Here is a 12,836-nt window from a genome sequence, read left to right on the forward strand (position 1 = left end):
GTCATTGGAACAAAGTGGGTGTTCCGCAACAAACAAGATGATCAAGTCATCGTTGTGAGGAACAAGGCAAGACTAGTTGCGAAGGGGTTCTCCCAAGTTGAAGGGTTGGATTTTGGAGAGAGCTTTGCACCGGTTGCAAGACTTGAAGCCATTCATATCCTTCTTGCATATGCATCCCATCATGAAATGAAATTATATCAAATGGATGTTAAAAGTGTATTTTTAAATGGTTTCATAAATGAACTAGTCTATGTTGATCAACCTCCCAGGTTTGAAGACCCTAGATATCCTAATCATGTCTATAGGTTGTCCATGGCGCTATATGGGCTTAAGCAAGCCCCAAGAGCTTGGTATGAGCGCCTTCGGGATTTCCTCATTGAGAAGGGCTTCACCATTGAGAAGGTCGATACCACACTATTCACCAAGAAGCTTGATGGAGAGATCTTCATTTGTCAAGTATATGTTGATGATATCATATTTGGCTCATCAAATGAAGACTATTGCAAAGAGTTTGATGAATTGATGTCAAAGGAGTTCGAGATGTCTATGATTGGAGAGTTTATATTCTTTCTTGGTTTTTAAGTCAAGCAAATGAGAGAGGAGATTTTCATCTCTCAAGAAAAATATACCAAGGACCTTCTCAAGAGGTTCAAAATGGATGAATGTAAGCAAATCAAGACACCAATGCCATCTAATGAACATCTCGACCTAGATGAGGGAGGTAAATCGGTTGATCAAACTCTCTAGCGTTCTATGATTGGTAGTTTATTATATTTGACCGCATCTAGACCCGACATCATGTTTAGTGTATGTATGTGTGCTATATTTCAAGCTAATCCTAAGGAGGATCACTTGGTTGCCGTTAAAAGAATCCTTAGGTACCTTAAGCACACACCAAGCATTGGTCTTTGGTATCCCAAAGGAGCTAGATTCCAACTAGTTGGCTATTCCGATTTAGATTATGCCGGTTACAAAATTGATAGAAAAAGCACATCTAGAGGGTGCCATTTGCTTGGTAGATCACTAGTGTCTTGGTCCTCCAAGAAGCAAAATAGTGTGGCATTGTCCACCGCCGAGGCAGAGTACATTGCCGCGGGTGCTTGTTGTGCACAAATTCTTTACATGAAACAAACTCTTCTAGACTATGGTGAAAACGTACCTCTCTTGTGTGATAATGAGAGTGTGGTAAAGCTTGCTAATAATCCAGTTCAACACTCTCGCACCAAGCACATAGATATCTGCCATCATTTTCTTAGAGATCATGTTGAGAAAAATGATACATCACTAGAAGGTGTAAGGACCGAGGATCAATTGGTGGATATCTTCACTAAACCGCTAGATGAGGCTATATTTTGTCAGTTGAGGAATGAGCTTAACTTTAGTAACTTCACTAAAAAATGAGCTTATGTTGTCCCTTGCATTGCATTGTGATATAAAACATGTTTAATTTTTAGTAATGCATTTAGGGCTTGTCTAACATGGTTAAGATAACTGCCAAAAAGCGTGTGAAGAAGCTTAACCTTGGATCAAACTTGACAAGCAACTAGACTTACTTTCAAGTATTGCATTGCATGTGCATGTGTGTTGTTTTGTTGTTTCTTTTCGGTTATCTTTTGAGCACCTGTTGTGTTTATCCATAAATAGGGAGAGCATTTGAAGCTCCTATTGGTCATAAAACCCTCTTGTGTGGTCACATGGTGCTCCTCCCCCCTTTTGTTGCCTATTTTCTTAAAAAGAATTATAGCCTAAGGCAAATTATTTAAAACACTTGGAGGGTTTGAGAGATGTCTCTCATATCAGTCCCAATTGGTATTTATTTGGATCTTAGACTTGATTGGGAGAGAGCGTCGCGAAGAAAGGAGGAGTATCTGCAGTTGAAGAGGGACCGAACGTAGGGACCAGACTCTCCTGTTGCAGCATCTGGTCAGTACATCAGGAGGAGATACAGTTGCTGAAGAAAGACCGGAAGATGAACAATGTTTCTACAGCGTTCGGTGTGACGATGTTTCTATGTCCGATCAACGTAGGATGGATCTTAAGGAAGGACCAGACTCTATGCTGCATCCGGTCAAGGGTCATCGGATGCATTCGGTCATGATTTGAGGGTCTCAGGACCTCTCTGTTGTTGACCGGACTACGGAGGGCTACGTCCGATCGTCTTTGCCGGTGCGTCCGGTCACTGGAGTGCAAGCGAAAAAGATTTCTCTTTTCTTTCCTTGTCTGTCATGGGGGGCCACCATATTACCGTTCTCCCTCACCGCGCCCACGCCCGCTCCTGTGCCTACATCTCCGCCATCGCACCCTCGCCGCGCCTGCATCTCCACCACCGCGCCCGCGCCTGCCTCTTCGCCGCCGTGCCCACGCCTATCTCTCTGCCACCGTGCCCGCGCCTACCTCTCCACTGTCATGTCGCCCGCACACCTACGCCACCGCACACATCTTGCTTGCCACCTTGCTCTCTTTTGATCACCGTGGCCCCACCGTCGCATAGCCCGCGCATCCGCGCTGGCTGCATCGTGCCGCCATGCCACCGGACGCATCTTGCCCACCGCCACGTGCTCACGCACCACCGCGTTGCCACATTGCCATCCTCTCACACGTGATGGTTTCCCAGAGCCGTGCCTTCTCGGCCACCACACTGCTTCATGGCACCAACCCTAGCCCTATGTTGCCATTATCGTTCCCATGTGGTGTCCCTATGATCGACAACTTATCCCTTCGCACGTCTTGGGATCGTTTTAAGGTAGCAAGGCATATTCGCTCATTACTTTCCTATTGCTTGCTTTCCATTAGGTCATTCGCTTCCCTAGTATACAAAGTTGCTTATATATATACTTCCTATTCTATCGTGCAGTCAGTTCAGGCAGTGAGTTGGCTTGGCTGTTGGGCAGTTGATAGATTTACTCAGGGCCAAGCCTGTGAGTATGGATTGAGGCCAAGCCTCACGAGTGTCAATTGGCAGTTGTTCCTCATTAGTGGCAGTGATCCTTGTCAGCTTCAGAGATGGCTCATTGCAAGAATGTCGGGGGTGGTCCCGATGATGAGGATCCAAGACCCCTGCCTCACCTGACTACTCAGCAAAAAGGAAAGGCAAAAAAGACTACAAAGAAGAAGCGCAAGTTCGATGATGTTGAGGCAGAGAGAGCAGCAGCAGTGGCAGCCGTCGCAGAGCGAGCCGAGATAGGTGGATCTAGCAGTGGCATTCGTATAGGTGATCAGTTATTACCAGCTCAGAGGGCCATTGTCAAGAGGATTGAGGCTAGTCTTGGTAGTCCACCCAGGACTATCATGCTTGAAGGATGGCGTGTCTCTTTAGAGTAGAGTCAGACTCAGGGGGTGACTGAGCAGCAAACATAGTCGGTAGAGAAGACAGAAAATGCTCAGCAGGGAGAGCAGGTTGAGGAGACAGAGTAGGCAGCACAGCCACAGCCTCAATGCTCTAGTCGCACATGCACTCAGGTGTCACCGAGGCCTTAGACATAGAGGAGGGGCTCTCGTCCACCTCCTAGACCATAGGGTCTGCCTCTGGTGGTACACCTTGACCTGAGGGCAGACACAGCCAGACAGGTGCAGCAGCTACGGTTCATACCGTTTGAGGATTGGTTCCGCCGAGGCAGGATGAGCGTGCCTCAGAGCACTTCTACACTGTGTTGCAGGAGGACTTCTATAGTGCATATCTCAATAGCGGTGTTGCTTTTAGATCTTAGCGGGTCTGCTCCTTAGAGTTTCTAGTTGTAGCTGCAGACGAGCAGATCTGTCCTTACCTCTCTTATGTGCCAGGCTTGTTAGATCTCCTTAGACGAACTGGTTGGTATGTTCCATCTTGGGTCCATGAGTTCTACTCCTCCTTGTGGATTGACCCGAGACATAGGTTTATTCATTTTGCTTTCTGAGGGTGTGACTACATGCTCTAGAGCTTGAGGGTTAGAGAGATACTGAGGATTCTAGAGTCACCTATTCGTCTTCATGAGACATGCAATGGATAGACAGAGCCTCCGAGATGCCCTCGCGGCGGACTTGTGCCACCTACAGATCTTGTTAGACCATGCTTCACAGAGCCATTTGGCAAGGGGTCGAGTAGGACACCACGTCATCTTACACCTATAGCTCAACTTCTTGATGCTATTATGAGGAGGACTCTGCTGCCAAGGATGGGCTACCGCGAGGGCCTGACTTGAATTTAGCTGTGGCTAGTGCATTACCTAGTGTCTTAGACTGTCTTTGATATTTGGGATGTGATGCTTTCAGAGACGAGGTTACCGTCAGCTGCCTTATGCTCATTGGATCACTTTCTTACTCTGAAAGGCAGTTTCACACAAGTCCCCAGAGATAATAGCAGAGTGGACAGGTGCTACTACTGAGTTTCCACAGTATGACATGAGCCGGATGCTACGTCACAGTCATGCGAGGACACCTTGCCAGCCGAGTCATTGCCCAGAGGTACTAGAGACAGCAGCTCAGCAGGATGAGATTATTAGGGGCATCGCAGAGATAGAGGAGGAGGAGCTTGATGCACAATAGGAAGATGAAGTCGAGAGCGACTCGAGTGATAGTTCAGACAATGACTATTAGTCGATTCCACAGATGGCACCTCATCCACACGACAGAGAGGCTAGTGGCTCTAGCTTAGCTCCACCACAGCCACCGTAGACAGACCCGTCACTCCTAGTTGTACTTGAGCGGATGAGGTAGGACCAGGCACACCAGGCATAGGAGACCGCAGCTGAACATCCTCAGGTTCAGGCATGACAGGATGAGTTTCAGCGGCAGTAGCAGGCCATGTAGCAACAACAGCTTATGATTCAGCAGTAGTTAGTCAGCTTCATGCATCATGTATTCACTGCTATTGGGGTTGATCCTCAGTAGTCTACATTTTAGATAGGCCAGCCTGCCACCACCACTCTAGTGACTCCAGCTATATAGACTAGTGGGCTTTTGAGTTAGAGACAGCTAGCTCCTTAGTTTTCCTCACTTACAGAGTAGGTGTCTCAGTGGTTTGCTTCACCAGAGACAACTCAGGGTCCGCACTTTACTCCTATTGTTACGGGCTTCACTCTGACTCAAACTTCTTCGACGTTAGTGATGGACACCCCAGTCTCCAAGAGTCTCAGCACTACCTTCAGTGAGCTTATAGGGCAGCCTACACCTCTAGTGTTCTGAGTCCCTATCCCTACCATAGCTGCTCTAGTTACCAGGACTACCGAGACGATATCATCATCTATTGCATCATCCGAGCCACCTCAGACAATCACTCCTACACTTGAGGCTTCAGCTACAGTGACATCGGTAGATGTGGCTCCCCTTCCTACAGTGACACATACAGAGTCACAGGTCGTGCCAGTTACTAACCAGACCTAGACCGCTTCACCTTAACTTCTAGCTACAGAGGGCTAGACCCCTAAGAGTTCAGGGTTAGAGGATGATGCAACTCAGTTCTAGGTCTCTCACCGCACCTCAGCGTCCGACTCGACTGCTTCTATCCCACCATCCGACCTTTAGGTTTTGGTGCTTGATGCCAAAGGGGGAGAAGGACCAAGTATGTTAGATTTAGGGGGAGCGTGTGAGATAGACTCAATTCTTTTGGTCTTTCATGTGTGATACTTCGTGCATTCACGTTTACTTTCATGCATCATTGTATTATATACAAGTGATGGTGAGACTTATGTGACATGTGTGCTCTCTACATTGTTATATATATATATATATATATATATATATGTCATGTCACTTGGTTATGCTCATTGGCTTTGCTTCCGCGTTTTACTCCGATTCAAATGAGCTTTACTTCATGTACTCATACTTAATACATATCTTTTGAGTATACCATGTTGGCTTAGATCATATAAGCATGCCTAATCCTTTTGCTCTTATTGTCAAAAGCTTATATGAACCAAGCATGTTGAAAACCTCACTCATCTCTTTTACATACTCGAGGTTGTGTTGTCATCAATCACCAAAAAGGAGGAGATTGAAAGCATCTGGGCCCCCAGTTGGGTTTCGGTGATTAATGACGACACGAGATTACTATGACTAACGTGTATTTTGCAGAGGCAATTTGAGTTAGGTCATGGTAATAGAAATTAATTGGGCAATCATGGTTGTTATGCCCCTGTTGATGGAAATCGTTTTGGTTTTCAAAGAATGGACGACAAGGTTAAGGATGGACTAGTTCTAAGTGTCATTTGGTGTTTGAGAGACACTTAGAGTAGGTTAGGACTTTGTTTTTCCTTTGGCTATACTATTAAGGGGGATATGGACCAGTAGCTTAACCTAGGTGAGTCTAATGGATTAGGTGTGGTGCACACTTATCAAACTTAGCACTAGGTAGCTCAGGAATAGCCCTAAGATCGATAGAAGTCAACTTCATTCACAAAGAATTTTGAATTGGAAGTAAATGGAGAGTCAAATGATTGACCGGACGTTGGTTTGGTTATGATCGGATGCAGCTTGGGGTGTTTGGTCAGTTCATTTGATCGGCAGCAGCAGTTAGAGTGTGACTAGACGCTGGACACCAGTGCTCACCGGACGTGACGCTAGCCGTATCTGTAGCAACGTGGACAGGCTGTTGACCACAGACCAGATGTTGAATAGAGAAATGACTGGACTCTGGGTGCCAACGTTCGATCAACATCAGTAAGATTCTAGAGAGGGTTTTTGATGACCAGACGCGTCCGGTGGATGCTGAACAGACGCAGGCCAGAGTCTGGTCAGAGCAAACGGCTCTTTCTGACACGCTGACGTATTATACTGACCGGTGCGTTCGGTCACCTTGACCAGAGCATCTGGTCATCTCGATACTTGCTGAGTTGGACCTCAACCATTATGTTTTGAATGTAGGGGGGTACAAATACATATCCCACTCATCCATTTGAAGTCTCTTGCCCATTTGTTCAGCTGAGAAACACCTTTAGAGTGCAAGGGAGAGCAAGAGCCTAGTGGGGTGATTGAGATTTGATAATCTAAGATTAAGGACCTCATTAGTGCATAGGGAGTAGCAAGTGTGCATCCACCTTACTCATTAGGCTTGTCTTGGTCAAGTGAGAGTTTGTGCTTATTACTCTTGGTGATCGCCATCACCTAGACGACTCGATGGTGATTGAGAGCTTGGTGATCATCCGACAGAGCGTGTGGATGACCCAAGTCACTTTGTGAGCGGTTGTGGGCGATTTACCGCGACGGAGTCTCAAAGAATCAGCACATAGAGAGCACTTGATCCTTGCACGGATCAAGGGGGAGCTACACCCTTGCGCAGGTGCTCCAACTAGGATTAGTAGGGAGTGGTGACTCTCCGATACCTCAGAAAAACATCGCCGTGTTCCTTTCCCTCTCTTTATTTTGAGCATTTACATTTGAGGAATTCATTTCATGTCTTTACATTCCTAGAATTGCCATGCTAGAGTAGGATTGGAACCTAGGGTGCAAAACTTTTGCACGGGAGAACAATAGTAACACATTATAGACACAAGGGGTGAAATAGGTTAAGTGTAGGGTTTAATTATTGCAAAAATTTAGAATTAGCCCAATTCACCCCCCCTCTTGGGCATCTTGATCCTTTCGTCTTGCTCCCGCTCCAAGGCTAGTTTGTCCCACTTCCATTCCTGCTCCCACTCTCCCACCCGTTTTGGCTCCATGCACGATAACCGCCCCTCTCACTCCTGTTTTGGCTCCACGCATGAGACAATGATCAAGGTCAGAGATTACATGGTCTAGACTACGATCACGTCCTCAGGCACAATGGTCAAGCGCTTTCTGCATGAGATCCACCCCCGCCAGGACCATAGGAACCACCTCGTTGGTTTAGACCTCAAGTGGTACTCGATGGCCAGGCGGAATAAGATGGCCCTCATGTAGATATGCATCGGTGACTAGTGCCTTCTATTCCAGATATGCCATGTTGACAACATCCTGACGATCTCAAGCACTTCCTTGCTCCTAAGGACCACGTCTTTGTCGATGTCACGGTCGTGAATGACTTCAGTCGGCTATAGGAGAACCACCGAATCAAGCTTTCCAAGACGGTGGAGCTTCAGGCCATGGTGTCGTTCATGATAAAAAAAGGACGAGTGTCAGAAGGTGCCAAACCTCACGACCCTCATGCATGAGCGATGGGTGTGTCTGTCAAAAACAAAGATACCAATGTACGTACATTGATATCTTTGTTTTTCACAGCCACGGCCATCACATCTTGCACGGGGGTCATGAGGTTTGGCGCCTTCTACCACTTGCCCTTTTTTTTATCACAAATGGCACCATGGCCTGAAGCTCCACCGTCTTGAAAAGCTTGATTTGGTGGTCCTCCCACAGCCAATCGAAGTCATTGGCGACTATAATGCCAACGAATATGTGGTCCTCATGCTTAAGAAAGTGCTTGAGGTCCTCGGGGATGTTGTTGATGTGGCTGAAAATGAAGGCACCGGTCGCTGATGCGTATCTACATAAGGGTCGTCATACCTCGGCCGACCACCCTATACCACATGTCTAAACCAACGAGTAGATGCTTACGGTCCTCATAGGGGTATACCTCTCATAGAAAACGCTCCACCGTCGTGCTAGAGGACGTGAGGATAGTCCAGACCATGTAGCCACTGACCTATCATTGTCGGGTGCATGAAGCCATAACGGGAGTGGGAGGGGTGACTATCGTGCATGGAGTGAAAATGGGTGGGGGGAGCGTGAGCGAGAACGAGAGTAGGATGATATGGCCATGGAGCAGGAATGGTAGTGGATGAACTGGCCTTGGAACAGGAGCTGGACGACAAACTAGCCATGGAGTCGGAGCAGGAACAGGAGTGGGATTAACTAGCCTTGGAGCGGGAGCTAGACAATGAACTGGCCATGGAGTGGGAGGTAATAGGAGGCGGAGCCGCGTGGTGCAAATGGCTAAGGAACCACCCCACAATGATGGGAATTTAGAAGGACACGACTGCACGCGTGGGAAGACAGTTTTGTGATGCTTTAATCTCATCGCTTAGTTTCCATCTCCATCGCACGTGACGGACAACAAAGTGGAAGGTTGATTGGTGCTACTTTTGGTTTATGTCACTTTCCTACTTCGTGCTACTTTCCTCAATTCATCCCATGTGACATTTCAAAGCCTGTGCTACTTCTATTATGGTCCTGGCCACGACGACTAGATCCTTCCCTTGTACCGTGGGAAGTAACATAAGGTCACCTTTATGGGCCAACTTCTGGCATTGGCGACCAGACCTTTCCCTTATACCATAGAAAGAGTAACATTTTAAAACCCCAGAGCTACTTTCGAGAGTACATCACTTTCAAAACCCTTGGGGAGATCATCATCGCCACAATGTTCATTACATACAGTGGAACTTGGCTCATTAATACATCTCAGCTACTACAGAACAAAAGTCTAACAAGCAGCCACCTTATTATAGTTTCTATTACATAACGAGACAGTAAAAAAGAAAACTCCCATTGCACATGTATCGAATTTGAAACAGTAGAACCCCATGTTATAGCGTCACTTTTCAGTACCATGCTAGTGATAACACGTATGAACCTTCTCAAAATAACATTGTGCACATTCAGTAAGAATTGTAGGTATTGATAATACTAACCAGTTCATCTTCATTTCAGCGAACAGTGCCATGCTCCCTTGTGAACCCAACCACACAAAAATCAGATATAGCCTTCATTAGATGTGTTAAGAAAAGGTTCACAAAATGTGAAGTAGACCAACTAGATAAGGGACACTATCTTTCATCTTACCAGCATAGAGCATATGAAACCCATAAATAAATAAAAAAGAAATTGAAGCACAAACTACTGCCTACTTGAAGATCACGGTAGGTTTTATTTGTCTCTACTTATGATCATAGTCAAAAGGAAAACGAGTCTTCTAATTAAGATCTAGTAGCACGCTGATTACATAAAGGTAACATAAAAAAATCACAAGTTTTACTTGCCAAATTAGTTGTAGTTTTTGGGGTAATACGTTAGGCAATTCCTGCTTTAGCAGTAATTTCCTATCAAAACTTCATAAAATTTCTACTAAGCCAAACAAAATAGTAGAAAAATATTGGGCGCATTAGCCTATAGAAATTGTATTATCCTATAAAAATTGCAATCCAAACCTTGTTGTATTAGACTCCATGCTTGCTCAAGAATACCAATTTGTAGCATATTTGGATTTGGCATATGAATGGCAGTCGTAATTACTTCTAATCTGCTCAGGTCCATTCAGATCGACTCTGTCATTCGTCTTTGAGAAGCAATCCTAAAATGTAAGAGTGGCCTGAATGAGCACAAGAGCAGACAATGTAAACATTTGTACTGCAGCATAGAACATTAGGGGGTGTTTGGATACTAGGGGACTAAACTTTAGTCCCGTCACATCGGATGTTTAGATGCTAATTAGGAGTATTAAATATAGACTAATTAAAAAACAAATTGCACACATGGAGGCTAATTTGCGAGATGAACCTATTAAGCCTAATTAGTCCATGATTTGACAATGTTGTGCCACAGTAAACATGTGCTAGATTAATTAGGCTTAATACATTTGTCTCGCTAATTAGTCTACTCATGTGCAATTAGTTTTATAATTAGCTCATGTTTAGTCCTCCTTGTTAACATCGAACATCTAATGTGACACGGACTAAACTTTAGTCCTAGATCTATCATCAGCCATTATATATCCTGCTACTACTAGAGCCCATGCTTTTGTCATGGATTTTCTTTTACAGGTCACAAGTAAACATGAAAGATGGTCCACAAGTGGCAAATTGGATACAAACCCAATACCATATGCATTCTAGTACAGTTAATAAGAACATATATGGTGACACCTTTTGCATATTCTATTAGTGTTTAAGTGATTCCAACATTTTCTTGTTCTCTATATATGTTCTAACTCCTTTTCATTAAAAAAAAACCTTGACTGTTCTTTCCTTTAAGATAAATCAGCTGCTGGAGTACATTTTCTGCCAAGGATATACAGAAATTCGGACGATATGAAATAAAATAAATTTCCACACAAATAAGTTTACTATTGCCACTTAGTCTAGTACAGTAGAGATCTTGTTGAGATATTATATACGCCAGTCACAAATTTAGAGGTATAGCTGATCTGCACGATATCCTCATGGACTCTATATGAAAAAACATATGGCCTAAATCCTACTATAAATTAATCTAACCTATTCCGTTCTCTTGTGTAGATTCGGTTGTTACCTGTAATAATATTCAGGGATGGATCCTTGATCTGATTACTTTGATGTCACCAGATGTCTTGAAGTCGTTGGCCTTTACGAGCCAAGCATATACCTGTAATAGCTAATCGAAGGTAAACAAGATTGATGCAAAATTACCTGTGCACAACGATCGACCATGATGTCCCGGCGTTTAGATTGAGAAACTATATCGCTACGCTTGACGGGGCTCGAGTGTGACCAGGCTTCCTCCGTGAACACCTTCACCACAGCCCGATCGCCGTTGGTCGATCCCCAATTCCAGTTCCAGATAATGGACTCCGGCCAATCACCCGCATGATCTGCCAAATCGCATCTAGTCATCCGCGCTGTAGGGGAGGTTGGCACGAACAGATTAATGGACAGGAGAGGCCGCCGAAACGCCTTTTGTGGCGAGTGCGGTTTGTTTCCTATCGTACAGGGCGTGATTTAAGGACTAGTGGCGGCGACCTTTGACGGGAGGTATGAATCTGATCATATACAAGTCATTTCAATTTAAGATTTTATTTATTCAATAATTTTGAACATAAAGATTATTATGAAATGTTTAGGTTTAACATATTATTTAGATTCTAGATTTATTCTTTGCAGTAACTTTCAAGAATATAAATCCTACTTTGGAATACCACCTTCTTGCCAATATTAGAAAGAAAACTAATAAATATCTCTACCTAATAATATTAAAATACAGAGTATTTTCAGAGTTTAGCTAATTGTTAGACTCTGGTTCTGTAGTGGCTCAGATGTATTAATGAGCCAAGTTCCACCGTATGTAATGAACATTGTGGGGGGTGATGATCTCCCCAAAGAGTTTTAAAGATGAACTCTAGAAAGTGGCACCAAAGTTTTAAAATGTTACTTTCTACGGTACAAGGGAAGGGTATGGTCGTTTCTACCAGGAGTTGACGCATAAAGGTGACCTTATGTTACTTTCAATAGTAAGGAAAGGGTATGGTCGTCGTGGCCAGGAGTTGGCCCATAATGAAAGTAGCATGGGCTTTACAAACTCACATGGTATTGAAATAGAGGAAAGTGACATAAACCAAAAATAGCACCAATCAACCTTCCCCTCAGTTGTCCTTCAAGTGCGCTAGAGAGGGAAACTAAGAGCAAGTATAATAACAGGCTGTAAGCTGACTAAATGCTGAGGTGGAGGAGAGAGGGGACAAGAGAGAGGAGAAGCGGGCTGTAAGCTTATAGCCGGCTTGGGCACAAGAACCAAGAAAGTCTGTGAGAGAGACAAGTGGGCCATGTGTTAACTGTAAAGAGCCAACTACTATATGAGTGGGCTGAGAGAAGGCTGTAAGGAACCTTACCACCAGCAAGCTGACTGTATTATTAGCCTTGCTCTAAGCGATGCCATTAGTGCACCCAAAAAACTATGTTCCCACGCATGCAGGTGTGTCCTTCTAGATTCCTATCACGGTGGGGGGTTCCTTGGTCATTCGCATGACACAGCTCCATCTCCTATAACCTCCCACTCCATGGCCAGTTTGTCATCTAGGTCCTGCTCCTAGGACAATTCATCCCACTCTTGTTCCCTCCATGTCCAGATCATCCCGCTCCCATTCCCGCTCACTCTACCACTCCCCCACCCGCTTAGGCTCCATGCACGACAGTCGCCCC

The 12,836-nt window shown here is 44.9% G+C and overlaps 1 long non-coding RNA gene across 1 annotated transcript; it reads right to left on the reverse strand.

Annotated features, from left to right (window-relative positions):
• Positions 1–9,280: 9,280 nt before the first annotated feature.
• Positions 9,281–11,586, reverse strand: LOC136481454 (uncharacterized). The gene is made up of 3 exons (XR_010764721.1): positions 11,194–11,586; positions 10,095–10,237; positions 9,281–9,615 (listed from the first exon to the last, which is right to left on the reverse strand). It is a non-coding gene; the product is annotated as an uncharacterized lncRNA (long non-coding RNA).
• Between the last annotated feature and the right edge of the window lie 1,250 nt (positions 11,587–12,836).

The sequence above is a fragment of the Miscanthus floridulus genome, chromosome 9 (assembly GCF_019320115.1).
Source record: "Miscanthus floridulus cultivar M001 chromosome 9, ASM1932011v1, whole genome shotgun sequence".
In the NCBI taxonomy this organism is placed as follows: Eukaryota; Viridiplantae; Streptophyta; class Magnoliopsida; order Poales; family Poaceae; genus Miscanthus; species Miscanthus floridulus.